Consider the following 16453-nt stretch of genomic DNA (forward strand, 5'->3'; position numbering starts at 1 on the left):
AAGACTAATCCCTTTTGTGTCTAATTTGAATCCTAAATACAGTATTTCCTTTTGGAAAAACTGACACTTTTGAATATTTAATTTCAATCCCGCTTGATCCAGTTCTTCTAGCACAGTGTGAATATGTCGTAGATGGCTTGTTATATCTGGTGAGAAAATTAATAAATCATCTATGTAATGTACAACAAATTCTTCATGCCTATTTAAGATTGTGTTCAATGCGCGAACCAAAGCAGCGCATGCACTCTGTAGGCCAAATGGTACCACCCTAAATCGGTATACCACTCCGTCGATCGAAAAAGCGGTATAATTTCGACATTTCTCTGCCAAAGGTATTAACCAAAAACTATGTTTCAAATCGATTTTGGAAAAAATGTGTGACCCTGTGATTCGTCCAAATATGGCTTCGATGTTCAAAGGCGCTTCGTATTGCGCGATTGTGTGTGAATTAATGTTTCTTGCATCTAAACATAATCGCAAATCACCACTCGATTTTTTAACGCATACTATCGGGTTGATATATGGAGAGTCACATCTTTCTATCACCTTGTCTTTGATCATTTTTTCAATTTCCTGTCCGACGCTTTGCCTGTATTTATACGGGATTGGATATGTCTTGGATTTAAAATTTTCTAAGTTTTTAACTTTAAAAGAATGTTCATAATTTTTAGCCACTCGGCTTTCTTCATTAATCAAATCTCCATAACTTTCTAGAATCTTCTCTACTTCCTTTTCCATATTTTCTCCACATTTTAATTTTCTTTCATCCTCATTTTGTTCGCATGTGTTCACTGTCCATAATATTTCTTCATAAAATTCTGGATTCTCGTCCATTATTGCCATTTCTTCTCTGTCCTCATCCTTTATTTCTTCTTCTGTTTTTTTTTATCTTCAATTTCCATTTGGTATCCCGAGCACCATGTTTCTACTGCTTTCATTTCTCTTATGAGAACTTCCTTTTCTTCCTGCTTCCTTTCTGTTTTATCGTCGATTGCCGACAATTCTTCCGTATCTTCGATTTCCTGTCTTTCTCTTGTATCCACCGTGTTTTCCTTCTTTCTTTTTGAACTCTTCTTCTTTTTCTTCCTTCTTTTTTTTTCTGGTTGATTTTTTTCTTGTACTTTCGGTTTTTCCTCTACAGTCATATTGATTTCTTTATGTTTTTCCTGTTCATTTATCTTTTCAACAATTATTTTCCTCTCTATTTCCGTTTCTTCTTCTATGTTGTCTGGTTCTGCTCTGATTTCCAGTTTATTCTCCGAAAAATTTATGGTGATATGTTTTTCACTCAATTCATCAATTCCCGCTATCATATCATGGTTTAAATCTTCGATCACCACACATTGCATAATATAGTATTTGTCTCCCACTCTGATCCGCACTCCCAAACCTTCATTTACTGTCGTCAATTTTTTGTTGTTTGCACCCACTAAAGCAACCCTAGGAATTTTATACACAAATCTGTCCAAATTTAATTCTTTTACTAGTTTCTTATTGATTAACGATATCTCCGATCCAGAATCAATCAAAATTTTAATCGCTTTATGTTTTATAAATGCATCTAAGAATATTAAATTGGAATTAGAACTTTGTCTTTCATTTCCCGCCAACTGTATAAACTCTCTCGGATGACAAAATATACCGGAGAGTTGTTTATGTTTGTTCAGTGGATGCTTTATTGAAAATCCTGTCTGGATTCATTGCATATATCTTCTTCCTCGTTTTCTATTGTTACATGATTCATCTCCCTTCTATTTTGTCGTTGGAAATTCTGATTGTTTCTACCGTCCCTTTGTTCGTTCGTATTCCTAGTCGGAGGATTTTGTGCATCTCTGTTTCTGTTGTGATTTTCATATGTTCTATTTTTTGCGTGATTCCTGTTATCATAATTTTGTTGTCTATTGTAATTTTGGTATTCTCTCGGCCTATCTTCGTTTGTTGATTGGGCATGTCGGTTTCTCTGGTCATAATTTGATTGATACCTTCTTGCCGGTCCATTATATTGTTCATGTTGTCTTCTGTTTCGCATTTCTCTTCGTTTTGCTTCCCTTACTTGAAGGAATTGGCACAAACTATCAATATCTTGATAGTTTCTCAAAATCACGTGGTCCTCCAGCGTTTCTTCGAAATGTCTGCTTATCATTTCTACCAGTTGTTCGGTAGAGTATTTGTAGTCTAGATATTTGGAATTGTTATATATCTGCAAAGCATATCTTTCCTCCGATATTCCCATTTTCTCGTGATATCTTCCATTCTGTAGCTCTTGGTTGATTTCCCTCTGTTTAACTTTCCCCCAGAAATAGTTGAGAAATTTATTTTCGAAATCTGTCCAATTTTCAAACTCATCTTCTTTACTTTCATACCATAACGCTGCTCCTTCTTTCAGATGGTTTCTAATTGTTTCTTTGCAGTCGTCAAAATATCTAATATGTTGCAATTTGGTTCTCAAATTTTTAACAAATGGTACTGGGTGTGTTTTTCTAATATCCCCGCCAAATTGTATTTTCGCGTCGCTTGTACCATGGATAATCATTTCCCTTCTTTCTCCACAATTCTGTTGATTCTTGAGTTCCGCAATTTGTTTTTCGTTTTGCTTAAATTTTTCTTCTATTTCTCGCCTGTCTTCTTGTATTGCATTTTCAAATTTGCTTTCTAACTGTTCTAATTCCATCTTCTGCACATTCTTAATAGCCTTCATTTTAGTTTCTATTTCTTCTCGTTGCATCTCCAGTTTCCTTTCTGTTTCTTCTCTAACTTTTTCTAAACAGGCTTTCATTTTATTTTCATATTTTTCCAAACGCTTTTCCAATTTGCCATCATTCTCTTCCAATTTCTGTTCTATTCTCTGTGATATTTCTCTTTGTGTTTCTTCCATGGCTCGTTTTGATTCCTGTTGATTTTCTTGCATTGTCCTTTTTGTTTCCTGTTGATTTCTATCCATTTGTTGTGACTGGAGTTGCATCAGTTGCAATAGTTTCTCTATTCCTGTTAATTCCTGTTCTTTTCTCTCCATAATCGTTGTATCTCCTTCATTATCCAATCCTTCTTCAACAATTTTTTCCTCTTCTCTGTTTTCTTGCATTTTGCTTTGCCTCCTTGTGGTCGACATGTTGTTTCTTTTCGTTACTGTTTTCTTTGTCCCCGCCAAATGTGAAATTTTACAACACTCTATAAGTTGCAGAACACGACAAATATTTCTCCCCAAATTTAATAAATTTTCGCCACAAATATCAAATATGCAATCAGTAAATTTCAAAATAAATATCAAATGTACGATTGGTAAAAAAAAATCAAATAATTCAATGGCAGTAAATATCCAATACCTACGATCAATCCATAAATCAAAATTATTTTTACACCTGGAAAAATTGTCAAATTATCTCTGGATCACCTGTAGTTATTCCTTATCTCTTTCCCTACCATCAAATGCAAAGCTGCGATATTTTTAAGCCACCACGTTCTGGGCTCCAGTTAATGTGATATTCAAAGATCGGTGTGCTCAAAGCACTTGATTAGATAATTAACTAATTAATTAAATTTAATTTTAATGATGCACTTATGATTTAATCACACTATTTAATGCTCTAATCTCAGGGTTTTATATTCTCGTGCTTCAATATCTCCTTTGCTTTACATATGATAAATAAGGTCAAAGATTAACGGAATAAAACACATATATGGTACAAAAGCATCTATTGAAATAAATTCACCCTCAAAATATCCTCTAAAAATAATATCTCCTATTCTGATTATTGAAATAACCCTACCACTATCTAAAGTACTTATTGAAATTTGCGTTATGAATAATTCTACAAAAAAATAAAACTGTCTCTCGGATGATGAGTTGTCCAAATTCTTGTCTCTGGTCGCCTACAATTTACTCTTAGCAGCCCCCTATGTAGTCAGCAATCTCGCAACAAATTATTGCAAGCCTATTGTCATTAATGACCCCCTACAGATGCACGTATCTTTCAAAAAACAATGCTAGCCTTTTCTCCTCTCGATAAACTGAATATATTTCTCGTTCCGGCATGCAACGGTGACTCTTGGAATATAAGTAGAACAATATAACTTACAATGCTTTACGTGATGAGCTTCCGTCAGGACACTTATTTCAACAAACTCACAACTATTCACTTATCTGCCTTACTACTTCAGGAGACTCTTAGAGATCACCACTAGTCGACTTAACGATCATTTAACAACTGACTCTTCTTCCACCCTCTAACATTTCGCTAAACTCCCATTCTTCATACCTAGCCCCTCCTTTTTCCTTCTTCACCAATCCGAGTTCCTCAATTTTATCCCCATCTAGCTTTCAGATAACAAACACCAATTTTCCCTACCATTAGAAATTTCCTAAAACTAATTACATGCCAATCGGTTTTTTTTTCCTTTCTTAATATCTAAACAAAGATTACATTCATTTAAATTTCTAAATACAATTGTTCCCTCGCCGCAAAAGTCCATTTGGGAAACCCGGTCTCATTGTCCAAACACATAACCACTTTCTTATCATACTAACTGTACAAAGAAAATACTTAATCCCTATTTAAATTTTGTTTACCTACGGCCATCCAAAGATAATTGACTTTCATTTCTTCGAAATGAATTTTGGTATATTTTTATTATATGTTTTAACTTTTCTAAAATATTAAGATCGAAACCATATTAATTCAAATTTTACATATCTTAACAATATATTAAGTCACACAACCAATTGTGAAACCAAAATGTTAATGCGGACTGATTCCCCGCGACAAATGAATCGGAAGAGCCCAAAGAGGGCGGCAATCACTCTGCTAGGAGTAGGAGTGTAGATTCCATGATGACTATTATGAATAATACAAGGTGAAATCTTGAAATTTTGCATAATTTTCGTCAAGACATAAAGTTTTCAAATTAACAATTTATCAAACTTTAAATATTGGTATTTTTAAATTAGCCAAATACAGACATCAATTTTTTAAACTAAGTATCAATATATTCTATTGTATCCGTTTCTGGACGAAAAATAATACATAATTTAAAAATTTCACATTCTATTATTCATAATTTATAATAAACCCTAAATAACATAGTTTTTTAAGATCTGGTTATTAAGGAGTTTTTAAAAACATTAAAAAATGGGAAAAATATATAAGGTGTTTTTTATATATTATGTAATTTTTATATAATATTATAATCGACGGGTCTGAGCGTTTTTTTTTAATTTTATAATTAATTTTATAATAATTTTATTCCATAAGTGCGTTCCACCCTATATATAAATTATTTAGACAAATAAATAGGTATAATTGATATTTAGGCAAAATAGTTGTTCAATATAATATTGAATAAAAATATGAAAACTTCCTTATTCATTTATATAACGTTTTATATAATCAGGGACACAAATCGAAAGTAAGAATAAAATTTCTAAGAACATATTATTATTAATTTGATTGATTACGATTAATATATTCAGCATTTCTATAATTGGCGATTACTTCTCAATGTTACCGGCTGAAAATAAAGTTTGGTCAATGTTATACCAAGTATAGATACCTAATACAGGGTGTAACAAAAAGGCAGGTTAAGGATGCCATAAGTGCGGCCCTAAAACGGATAAAAATCCACATGAATATTCCTGGTTTCACAGAAAGTGACGTTTAAAAAAAATTAATGCCATGAGAACTATCTATAAACAGGAAGCAGAAAAAATAAAAGCCTCAACTAAAACAGGTGCGTCAACTGAAGACATGTGCCCAATATAAACCAGGGCATTTAGCACTAAAGACACACGAATAAATCGATTTTTAAATACAACAGCTAGCTAGAGACTTGCAGTTTTTTGCATTATGTTCAGGATGACGTCTTGAAAAAAGTCTGCTATTCAAAAATGGGTGAAAATGCATAATTGCACTTTAAAGTGCATAAAATGCATCCAAACATGCATAAATATAAAAATAAAGTCAAAATCAAGTAAATTTAATAAAAAATTTGTCCTGGTAAAACGCATATTAGTTTAAAAAGCCCCTATAGGGCTACAAACATAAAAATAAAACGTTTTCGCTCTGTAACAAGAGCATCATCAGTGTTACAAGAACATGGTGAGCCACCCCAAAATACAAAGGTAAAAATTTGGGTGGCTCAACATGTTCTTGTAACACTGATGATGCTCTTATTACAGAGCGAAAACGTTTTGTTTTTATGTTTGTAGCCCTATAGGGGCTTTTTAAACTAATATAACTTTTACCAGAACAAATATTTTTTTAAATTTACTTGTAATTAATGATATACAGGAAATTCTTCCTTGTGCATAAAAAGTCAAAATCATAAAGACTATATACTAAAGACCAAAATTTATTATTCAGGGGGTATATGGAGTCACTGAACACGATTACGCCATCAGAACAGACCACCGGATCACCTGGTGCCCAAGGTCAGTGAAAGAGGCGTCATCTTATGGAGTTTCGATGGGTTTTGGCATTAAACTGGTGTAAATGGATTACTCACGGGTTTTTAGGGTTGCTAAACACGAATATGCCATCAGAATTGACCTCCGGAGTACCTGGTGCCCAGGGTTGCTACTAAGGCACGTCATCTTCTGAAGTTTCGAGGGATTTCGGCAATAAATTGATGCAACGCGACTACTCGGTGGGTTTTTGAGGTCGTTAAACACGAATATGCCATCAGAACAGACATCTGGATCACCTGGTGCACAAAGTCAATGCAAGGGACCTCATCTTCTTGAGTTTCGAGGGTTTTCGGTATTAAATTGATGCAAATGGATTACTTACGGGCTTCTGGGATCGCTAAACACGAATATGCCATCATAATTGAACTCCGGAGAACCTGGTGCCGAGGATCGCTACTAAGGCACGTCATCTTCTGGAGTTTCGAGGGTTTTCGGCATAAAATGGATACAAATGGATAACTCAGGGGGTTTTTGAGGTCGCTAAACACAAATATGCCATTAAAACAGACCCACGGAGCACCTGGTGCCCAGGGTCACTGCAAGGGACGTCATCTTCTGGAGTTTCGAGAGTCTTCAATACTAAATTGATTCAAATGGATTACTCATAGTTTTTTGGGGTTGCTAAACGCACATACGCCATCAGATCTGACCCACGGAGCGCCTGGTGCATAAGGCAGGTCATATTCTGAAGTTTACTTTAACGGATTACTTACTCATTGAATTTTGGGGTTGTTGAACACGATTGCGTCATCAGAACAGATACCAGAGCACCTGGTGCCCAGGGCACCTCATCTTCTGGAATTTCGAAACTCCAGAAGATGACGTGCCTTAGGCACCAGGTCCTCCGGTGTTGCAGTGACCCCTGGCACCAGGAGCTACGATGATCTCTTTTGATGGCGTGTTCGTGTTTAACGACCTCAATAACGCTCCAGTAATCCATTTGCATCAATTAAATGCCGAAAACCCTCGAAGCCCCAGAAGATGACGTGCTCTAGTAGCGACCATGGGCACAAGTTACTCCGGAGTTCAATTCTGATGGCATATTCATGTTTAGCGACCCCAAAAAACCCGTAAGAAATCCGATTGCATCAATTTAATGCAAAAAACACTCAAAACTCCAGAATATGACGTGCCTTAGTAGCGATCCTGGCCACCAGGTACTCCGGAATTCAATTCTGATGGCAAATTCGTGTTTAACGACCCCAAAAACCCGTAAGTAATCCGTTTGCAAGAATTTAATACCGAAAGCCCTCGAAACTCCAGAAGATGACGTTCCTTGCAGTGATCTTGGGCACCAGGTGATCCGGTGGTCTGTTCTGATGGCACATTCTTATTTAAAGACCTCAAAACCCCTGAGTAATCCATTTTTATCAATTTAATGCCGAAATCCCTCAAAACTCCAGAATAGGACGTCCCTTCCAGTGACCTTGGGCTCCAGATGCACAGGGGGTCGGTTCTGATGGCATATTCTTGTTTAGCGACCTCAAAAACCCTCCAGTAATCTATTTGCATTAATTAAATGCCGAAAACCCTTGAAATTTCAGAAGATGACATATCTTAGTAGCGAACCTGGGCACCAGGTACTCCTGAGGTTAATTCTAATGGCATATTCGTATCTAGAGCTACCCCAAAAACCCATGAGTAATCCGTTTACATCAATTTAGTGCCAAAAACCCTCGAAACTCCAGAAGATGACGTCCCTTGCATTGACCTTGGGCACCAAGTGATCCGGGGGTTGGTTCTGATGGCGTATTCGTGTTCAGTGACCCCAAAAACCCCCCGAATAACAAAATTTGGTCCTTAGTATACTGATTTTGACATGTTGATGCACTTCTGGATTCATTTTATGCGCTTTAAAGTGCAATTATGCATTTCCACCCATTTTTGAATAGTAGACTTTTTTCCTGACGTCATCCTGAACATAATGCAAAAAACTGCAAGACTCTAAGTGCTGTATTTAAAAATTGATTTATTTTGTGCTCTCGTCTAACATAGCGATACCTCGTCAAAATAACGCAAAAGATGGAAAACATATTAAGTTGTTAGATAAAAAGAGATGACACTATTATAGGTGAGAAATATAGCGATAGAAACCTATAAATTTACATTATACATATTGACTGTTTCCCACCTTTAGACGTATCGGACCAGTTTGGCAACTACCACCACGACAGTAGCTTTGATCGCGCTGTACGTCCTGGGTATACCCAGAGGGAGAACGCCTGCGCATTACGTTTTCGGATGGCAATTTCGGAGGGCAATATTCGACCTTATTGAACGTCCAATTTTGTAATGCGCAGGCGTTCTCCCTCTGGGCATGCTCGGGGCATGCTGCACGAACACAGCTAGTGACAGTTTTGGTTTTTGGTTGACATAATCCTATGCCTATGATACGTCTAAAGGTGGCAAAAAATCAATATAATGTAAATTTATAGGTTTCTATTGTTAAATTTCCCACGTCCACAAATTTCATCTCTGTTTATCTCACAACTTAATATTTTCCATTTGTTGCGTTATTTTGCCTGTTATTAGCGCGCTTATCACTGTATAGTATCATTTTTCTTTTTTCATTGTATCATTTTTCTTTTAACAAAAATATCACATACTTTTTACAGAGAACAAGGAACCCCTGGGGTTCGTTGTTCTCTGCTTTTTCCAGATTTTAAGATTTTTCTTTATCAATAACCGGTGTCCTTTTATGTACTTACAGGTAGAATAATCCACTAAAAAGAAACAAATTTCTCTTTTTATAACATACAGTTGTAGTATAGTAATAAACCCATATGAAATATCAAAAAGCCAGTGCAATATCAAATAAACCGTACACCTTTCGGCAGGCCTTTTTAATTTTTCATCCCTTCACAGACACCGACATGCCATTCGTTATTTGGTTTGGTATAATAAGCATCTGGTTATTTTGCTATATAAAATAGTTTATTGTTTTATTCAGACTTGTTTTATTCTGTACTAAAAGTAAGGAGTAGGTATTTCGAACAACGAGAAATCGGTATTTACAATTTGGGTATTGTTAGTCTGAGCAACCACTTCAATACCCTCCATAATCACTTCCGCCGTCTTTGCAATGGTTATTTGATTTGACATCCAAGATCCAAGTAATTTACACGATCCAGCTGGCTTCCAAGTAGGCGCGCGCAGCGTCCAAGTTGACTTGGACCAATACACTTGGATGCAACTTGGATCGTGTCAACCCGCTTTAAATAAGATTATAGAGACCTGGTAATAATAATGTATGTCCTAAAAGTTTTGGCACAAACTTCATTGGCTTTAATTTTAACAAAAACAAAATAATATCAAGTTGCCTTTGGAAATAAAAGCTTGTTCACATTGTCTACTGTCAGTTAAGATTTATTTATTTTAAAGTTTTCGCTTTAAGATGTAGTATAAATTTTAAATAAGAAAAAATTGGACGGGCACTCAAAGCTGAACTCTATCGAATATTTCAGAACGAAAACAATTAACACAGAACCATTTATAGAATAATAACGGAGTGCAAGCAGGGAATACCATAGTTGAATCTACCAAAATGTGGAATACCACGTGCATTTACTGCGCAAAAGTCAGAGAGATTGGTGAGAAGGGCAAAAACCAGCTTGGAATGGAAACTAGAATATTGACTCGTCCATACAGATCTTTTAAGAGCACGATATCTTTGGAATTAAGGAATGGTCTTAAATATCGAAAGAGACGTAAGTGCCCCAAATACTCTCAAGTGCAACTCCTTCAGACCTGGCATCATAATATTATTCAAGAGATACCCAAAACGGGATTCTACAACACCAAATACCCATTGTTCCCAAAAACGATAATCCTCCAAACTTGTGTCAGGCTTGCCCAATAGAGGATTTTTGGGCATTATTGTCTAGGAAAGTTGATCATGGAGGCCGGAAAGCCCAAGATGAAGAACAATTAAGACGGCGAGTTTACAACAACTAAAAGAAATTGATCTGAATTCCGTCCGTGAGCTCATGAAAGACATTCGTATAAATTTGCGTCTAAATAGTAGAGAAGAATGGATCACTCCACATAATTTGACAGTCTAGTTTAGTTAAGGTTTGAGTTGTAATTTATGATAACTATTATTAACTCATTAACAAAAAAATTAGATCAATAATGTGTGCCAAAACTTTTCGGACTTACGTTATTATGCAAATAATATTCTATAATCTTACTTAACCATTTACAAATAAATATGTATATGGTAGATTTTACAAATGTTCAAAATATCTCCATAAAACTGGCTTATCAAAAAAGTACTAAGAGACAAAAAAGTTTTAAAAACATTGCGTTTAACTAATGGTACCACTATTTAATTGGAACGTACTCAAATATTGTGGGGGTTTAAAAGAACAAAACCCATAAAATTTTTATGGCGTGCACAAATTTCACTGTTATTTTTTTTAATATGTTTCTGCCATAATATGAATACCACATGTCTGTTTTCAATAAAAAATCTGTTAACAGTTTTCGATATACATATTGGAAAAATTGATTTTCATTTTTTACTTCAAATTGCTGTAACTTTTTTTATAAGCACATTTTTGTACTAAGGTAAGTTAGGTTCTATCGAACTATTTTTGGTCCCAGAATATGTGATTTAATTTATGACCTGCCTTTTTGTTACACCCTGTATAGTGGTTTCGTTTTTATAAATTTAATCAATTTATGTTTTCAATTTTTATTTTCATATGGGATTAGCCACAGTTGGTTGTAATGAGTATGGGGACGTTAGCGCCGATTTTACCTGAGGTAGGGGAGAGTTGGACAAAACCGGGTAGGTTGATAAAACCGGGTACCCCTTAATTCTTCTAACTTTGGCCAAAAATTTTGAATATTATTTCATAACTTAAAAATTTAAATAACATTTAATGTCTTGTTTACGAGTTTGACAAAACCGGGTAGTCCGAAAATCGATAAAACCGGGTACCCGATTTTATCAGACCTGTTCCTGTTGTTACTTCCAGCTTCTGCCGTGGTTTTTTTGCTTTTAGTTAACTACAACATGTGGCTTCTTCTGTTAAAGAAGCTAGTAAGAAAGCTAGTAGGAAAAATTTAAAAAAATCTCCAGTCGTAAAAAAATTAAAACTAAATGAACTGGACAAAAAAAAAAAGAAATAACGTGGTAAAAAGGGGCTGCACCAAAAACAAAATTTTGGAGAGTTTGGAGGAAAAAGATAATAATGACGATGCGTGTCTATATTACAATTAACTATTTTCAAATTAAATTGCGAAGGAAGGCTGGATAAAATGTGTGTCTTGCACCAAATGGGCTTATGACGCATGTAGTGCCTATGATGATGCAGATGAAGTTTTTATTTGTGACTTACGTTCATAGATTTTCGATTTTTGTTCACATACTTTTAATAAATATTTTATTTTCTGCCCATTAGTCTTTTTACATGGTAATTAAGTTACTACCCGGTTTTATCATACCGGTTGGACAAAACCAGGTACATATTTTGCAATATTTTCATAAAAATAAAAAAAAAATAAAAATCTAAGAATATTTTTAAAAATTGACATTTTCATATCAAACTTAAGTCATTTGAGAATATTTCAATCTGCAGCAAACATTTGCTACTCTCACATAGCAAAAGATACAGACGGTTTTTGGAGTGGTACCCGGTTTTGTCCAACTCTCCCCTACATTCAGCTTAGGGCACGATTGCGCCGAACTAACTCAGATGATGGGTATGATTGCGCCGCCATCCCGTGGTGGCTCTATGGCTCCATGAATTGATTCTTTAAAGTTAACAACAATTTTATCAGGTTGAAAAGTAAGATCCAAGAATGTACGTTTGTCCCGAATTTATTGAAATGCTCTTATTTTGCATTTGTTTGGTAACCAACAGAAAACCAGAATACCGTGTAATAAACATAGGCAAAAATATTTTGTTATACAGAGTGAGTCTGTAATTTGAAATAATATCAATATCTCAAATACTAATCGTTTTTTTGAAAATTGCTCAGACCCGTCGATTAGTATTTCAAATTGTCTTTTTTGACATACAATAATAATGTATACAGGGTGCCCCAATTTAGAGATATGACGTCATCGTTGATTTTCTTAAATGGCAACACTGTCATTTCGATAGCTATTTTGATAGGGTGTGTAAAATTATACATAACTGCAAAATATCAAATTTGTATTCTCTACCATTTACAAGATAACAAAAAATAACAAAGTTATGAAAAACAAGTAATCAAATAATAATTATTGAATTAAATTATTTCAATTAAGCAAATACTCATAATGTTGCCCATTGACTATTTAACAATAAGTGAGGGCAACATTATGAGCATTTGATTAATTGAAATCCAACCAAAATATTACTGTTCATAAACATACTGAGGCCGGCACTTCGATCCAACAGAGTGAGAAGCCAGTGTTCAAGAAACGGAAGCGAGGAAAAATTAACTACAGCCCTAAAACGAGAAACCAGAAACAAACTGCGAACGCTAGAAAATAAAGGCTCCTTTATTTCTTTTTGGTGGAATGAACTCTAATTTTTTTCTTAGATTTTTATGCTAGATTATACTAATTTATTTTTCTTTTTTTGTATTCTGGTGATTAGGGAATTTATTTATTTTTATAATTAAATGAGTTTTTTGTCGTTCATATCAATATTTGTAACTATGCGTCAATATAACAACTAAAAATTATATGAATGCTTATATAGACAACATTAACTAAAAAAAAAACAATATTTTAAAATTGTACATTTATTTTCAATTCTTTTCAGCTTAGTATATCTGTAAATTTTTTTTTCTTTTTTATTTTCATAATACGTTTTTTCAACACGCTTAAATTTGGGTATTATTTAGTTTGAATATATTTTGATAGATTTTGTACTTATTTAATAAAATGAATGAGCCATTATCTGTTTGTCATATAAATGCAAGATCTATCTTGGCTAACTTTATTGCTTTTAAAGATGCTGTGTTTAATAAATTTGACTTAATTACAGTATCGGAGTCCTGGCTAAAACCAAATATTGTAAATAGAGTAGTCGATTTACCGGGATACAAAATTTTCAGACGGGATAGATCTTTGAGAATAGGTGGAGGTACTGCTGTATATATTAAAAATAGTTTAAAGCCTAAACCTATTACTAATCTGGACAATATTACTTCCGAACAGTTATGGATCTCGTTTTGTTATAATAATAAAACTTACGCTTTGGGTTCACTTTACAGGCCTAATGATTTTTCTTATCACGATTTCGCTAACGATCTTGGCTTATGTTTAGGTACATTATCGCCATCGTATGACTATATTGTTTTTGCTGGGGATCTTAATATTAATTTTTTAGAACCGAGTAGCCTACAATGTAGAACTCTACAGTCAATTTTTGACACTTACAGCCTTACTCAAGTTGTTGACCAACCAACAAGAGGTCCAAAACTACTCGATATTATATTATGTACGGAAGCTTTAAAAATCAGTAATGTAAAAGTTACTAAGTGTCCTTTAGTATCAGATCACTCCATGCCATCTTGTTACTTTGGATCACCGGGTATAAAAAAATTTAAACCTTTTGAATTCACTTTTCGTGACTTTAGAAATTTTGAACCGCATTATTTTCATCGAGATCTAGCAGCTTCCGACCTTCAACAAATTTATCTACTTAATGATATTGAAAGTAAAATCAACGTATTAAATTCCACTATTCTAAATTTATTTCAAATTTATGCACCTCTTCGTCAAATTAAAATTACAAGACAAAAGGCTCCATGGTTAACAGACACATTAAGGTATATGATGAAATTAAGGGATAAAGCATTATTAAAATTTAAAAAATCAAAAAATGAGAATCATTGGAATTTTTACAAATCAATTCGTAATGAAGTTAATCATGCAATTAAACGCGAAAAAAAGGCGTATTTTGAATTTCAGTTACGGCGAGGAAAAAATATGTGGAAAGAAATGAAGAAGCATAACATCATTAGTAATAAAAAATCGTCGTCATTTATTCCTGATCATTTGCAAGATCCGGATTCTATAAATAATTATTTCGTTCATGGTATTGGTGGTCACGACATTCCTGATGCTGACGTTTTAAACCACTATTCTTCTTCTAAAATTCCTGGTGTTGATAATTTTAGTTTTACAGTAATTGATGAGTTAAAGGTATATGAAAAAATACTTTCAATAAAATCAAACGCTTCTGGACATGATAACATTAATATCACTATGATTCTTTATTGTTGCCCCTACATTTTACCATTTATTACTCACATATTTAATTTTTGTCTACAAAAATCTATTTTCCCTTCTGTTTGGAAAGAGTCGAAAGTCATACCTCTTCCAAAAACTGATAGTCCTGTTGACTACAATGAGCTGCGTCCCATAAGCATTCTATGTACCTTTTCTAAAATCCTAGAAAAAGTGATGGATGAACAAATTAGGCAACACATTACCAAATTTCACCTCCTACCAGAACATCAGTCAGGTTTCCGTCCTGGATATAGCTGCACTACCGCACTTCTTAAAGTTTTAGATGACATTTACTCTTATATTGACTCCAACAACCTGTGCATACTAGTTTTATTAGATTACTCGAAGGCATTTGATAAAATTAACCACCCTCTACTTCTCTCACTATGTAATTTTATGTCTTTTAGTAAACAAGCGCAAAAAATGTTGAAGTCATATTTAGATCAAAGATCTCAAAGCGTGTTTTTAAATAAAAAGTCGTCAAATAAAATATACCTATCACGAGGAGTTCCGCAAGGTTCTATATTGGGACCTTTGTTGTTTTCGATATACACCTCCCAGTTCTCAAGTTATTTAAATTATATGAAATCTCACTATTATGCAGATGACACACAATTGTACTTAGAGTTTAAAGAATCAGAAGTTGAAAATGCTTGTTCTAAAATTAATAAAGAACTAAAATCTATTTCAGACATTTCAAACAAATTCTGCTTAGGCATAAATCCCTCAAAATCCAAAGCCATGCTGTTTGGACGTAGAATAGAGAAAAATCGAGTAAATAATAAAATACATTTAAAAATCAATAACGAAAATTTAATTCTATCTAATTGTGAAAAAAACCTGGGACTCATATTAGATGACTCCCTAACGTTCTCTAATCATATTTCATCAATAATTCAGAAAGCATTTTGTAATTTAAAACTTTTATTCTCACATAGACAAATGTTTAATAGAACCACTAAAATTATGCTCTGCAATAGTCTATAGTGCTTTCACAGTTTAATTACTGTGATGTAATATATGGACCAGCATTAACACAACTAGATCAGAATCGTTTGCAACGAATTCAAAATATGTGTGTCCGTTTCATTTGTGGTATCAGACGTCGAAATCCAACTTCTAAGCATCTTGCAGATCTAGGATGGTTAAATGTTAGGAACAGGCGTATTCTTCACGGATCAGTATTATTTCATAAAATAATGCTAACCAAAAAGCCCTATTATTTATATAAAAAAGTTAAAAAAAGGTCAGAAGTACATAATATTAATGTCAGATTCAAAAATAAACTTAATATACCGAAACATAAAACCTCGTTATTTCGATCTTGCTTCTCTTACAATATTGCTAATCTGTACAATATGATCCCTGAAAATTTCAAAACTTTACCCATCTCTCAATTTAAATCCAACGTAAAAAAGTCTCTATTTAATAATAGCATAAAATTAAAATTTAGATTATAAACCAGTAAATTTGGCTACATTCGTTTAAATGATTGCAAAGTTTATTCAATAAAAATTTATTCAATAAAAATAGATAATTAGTGTTATTATCATATACGATAAATTTATTTTAGCATGTAAATAAGGTCTAAAGGTTACACTAGAATAGTAATTATTTGTATTGCGGTTACGTGGAAGAGCGCTTCTTAGCTGGTGTTTCTAGGAACATCATCTAAGAGCGAACGTCGCCTTTTGCTTTATTATAATTATTACTGTTTGTCTAGTTTGTATTTTTTTTGAAAAAAAAAGCAATAAAGT

Source organism: Diabrotica virgifera, chromosome 10, assembly GCF_917563875.1.
Source record: "Diabrotica virgifera virgifera chromosome 10, PGI_DIABVI_V3a".
Lineage (NCBI taxonomy): Eukaryota > Metazoa > Arthropoda > Insecta > Coleoptera > Chrysomelidae > Diabrotica > Diabrotica virgifera.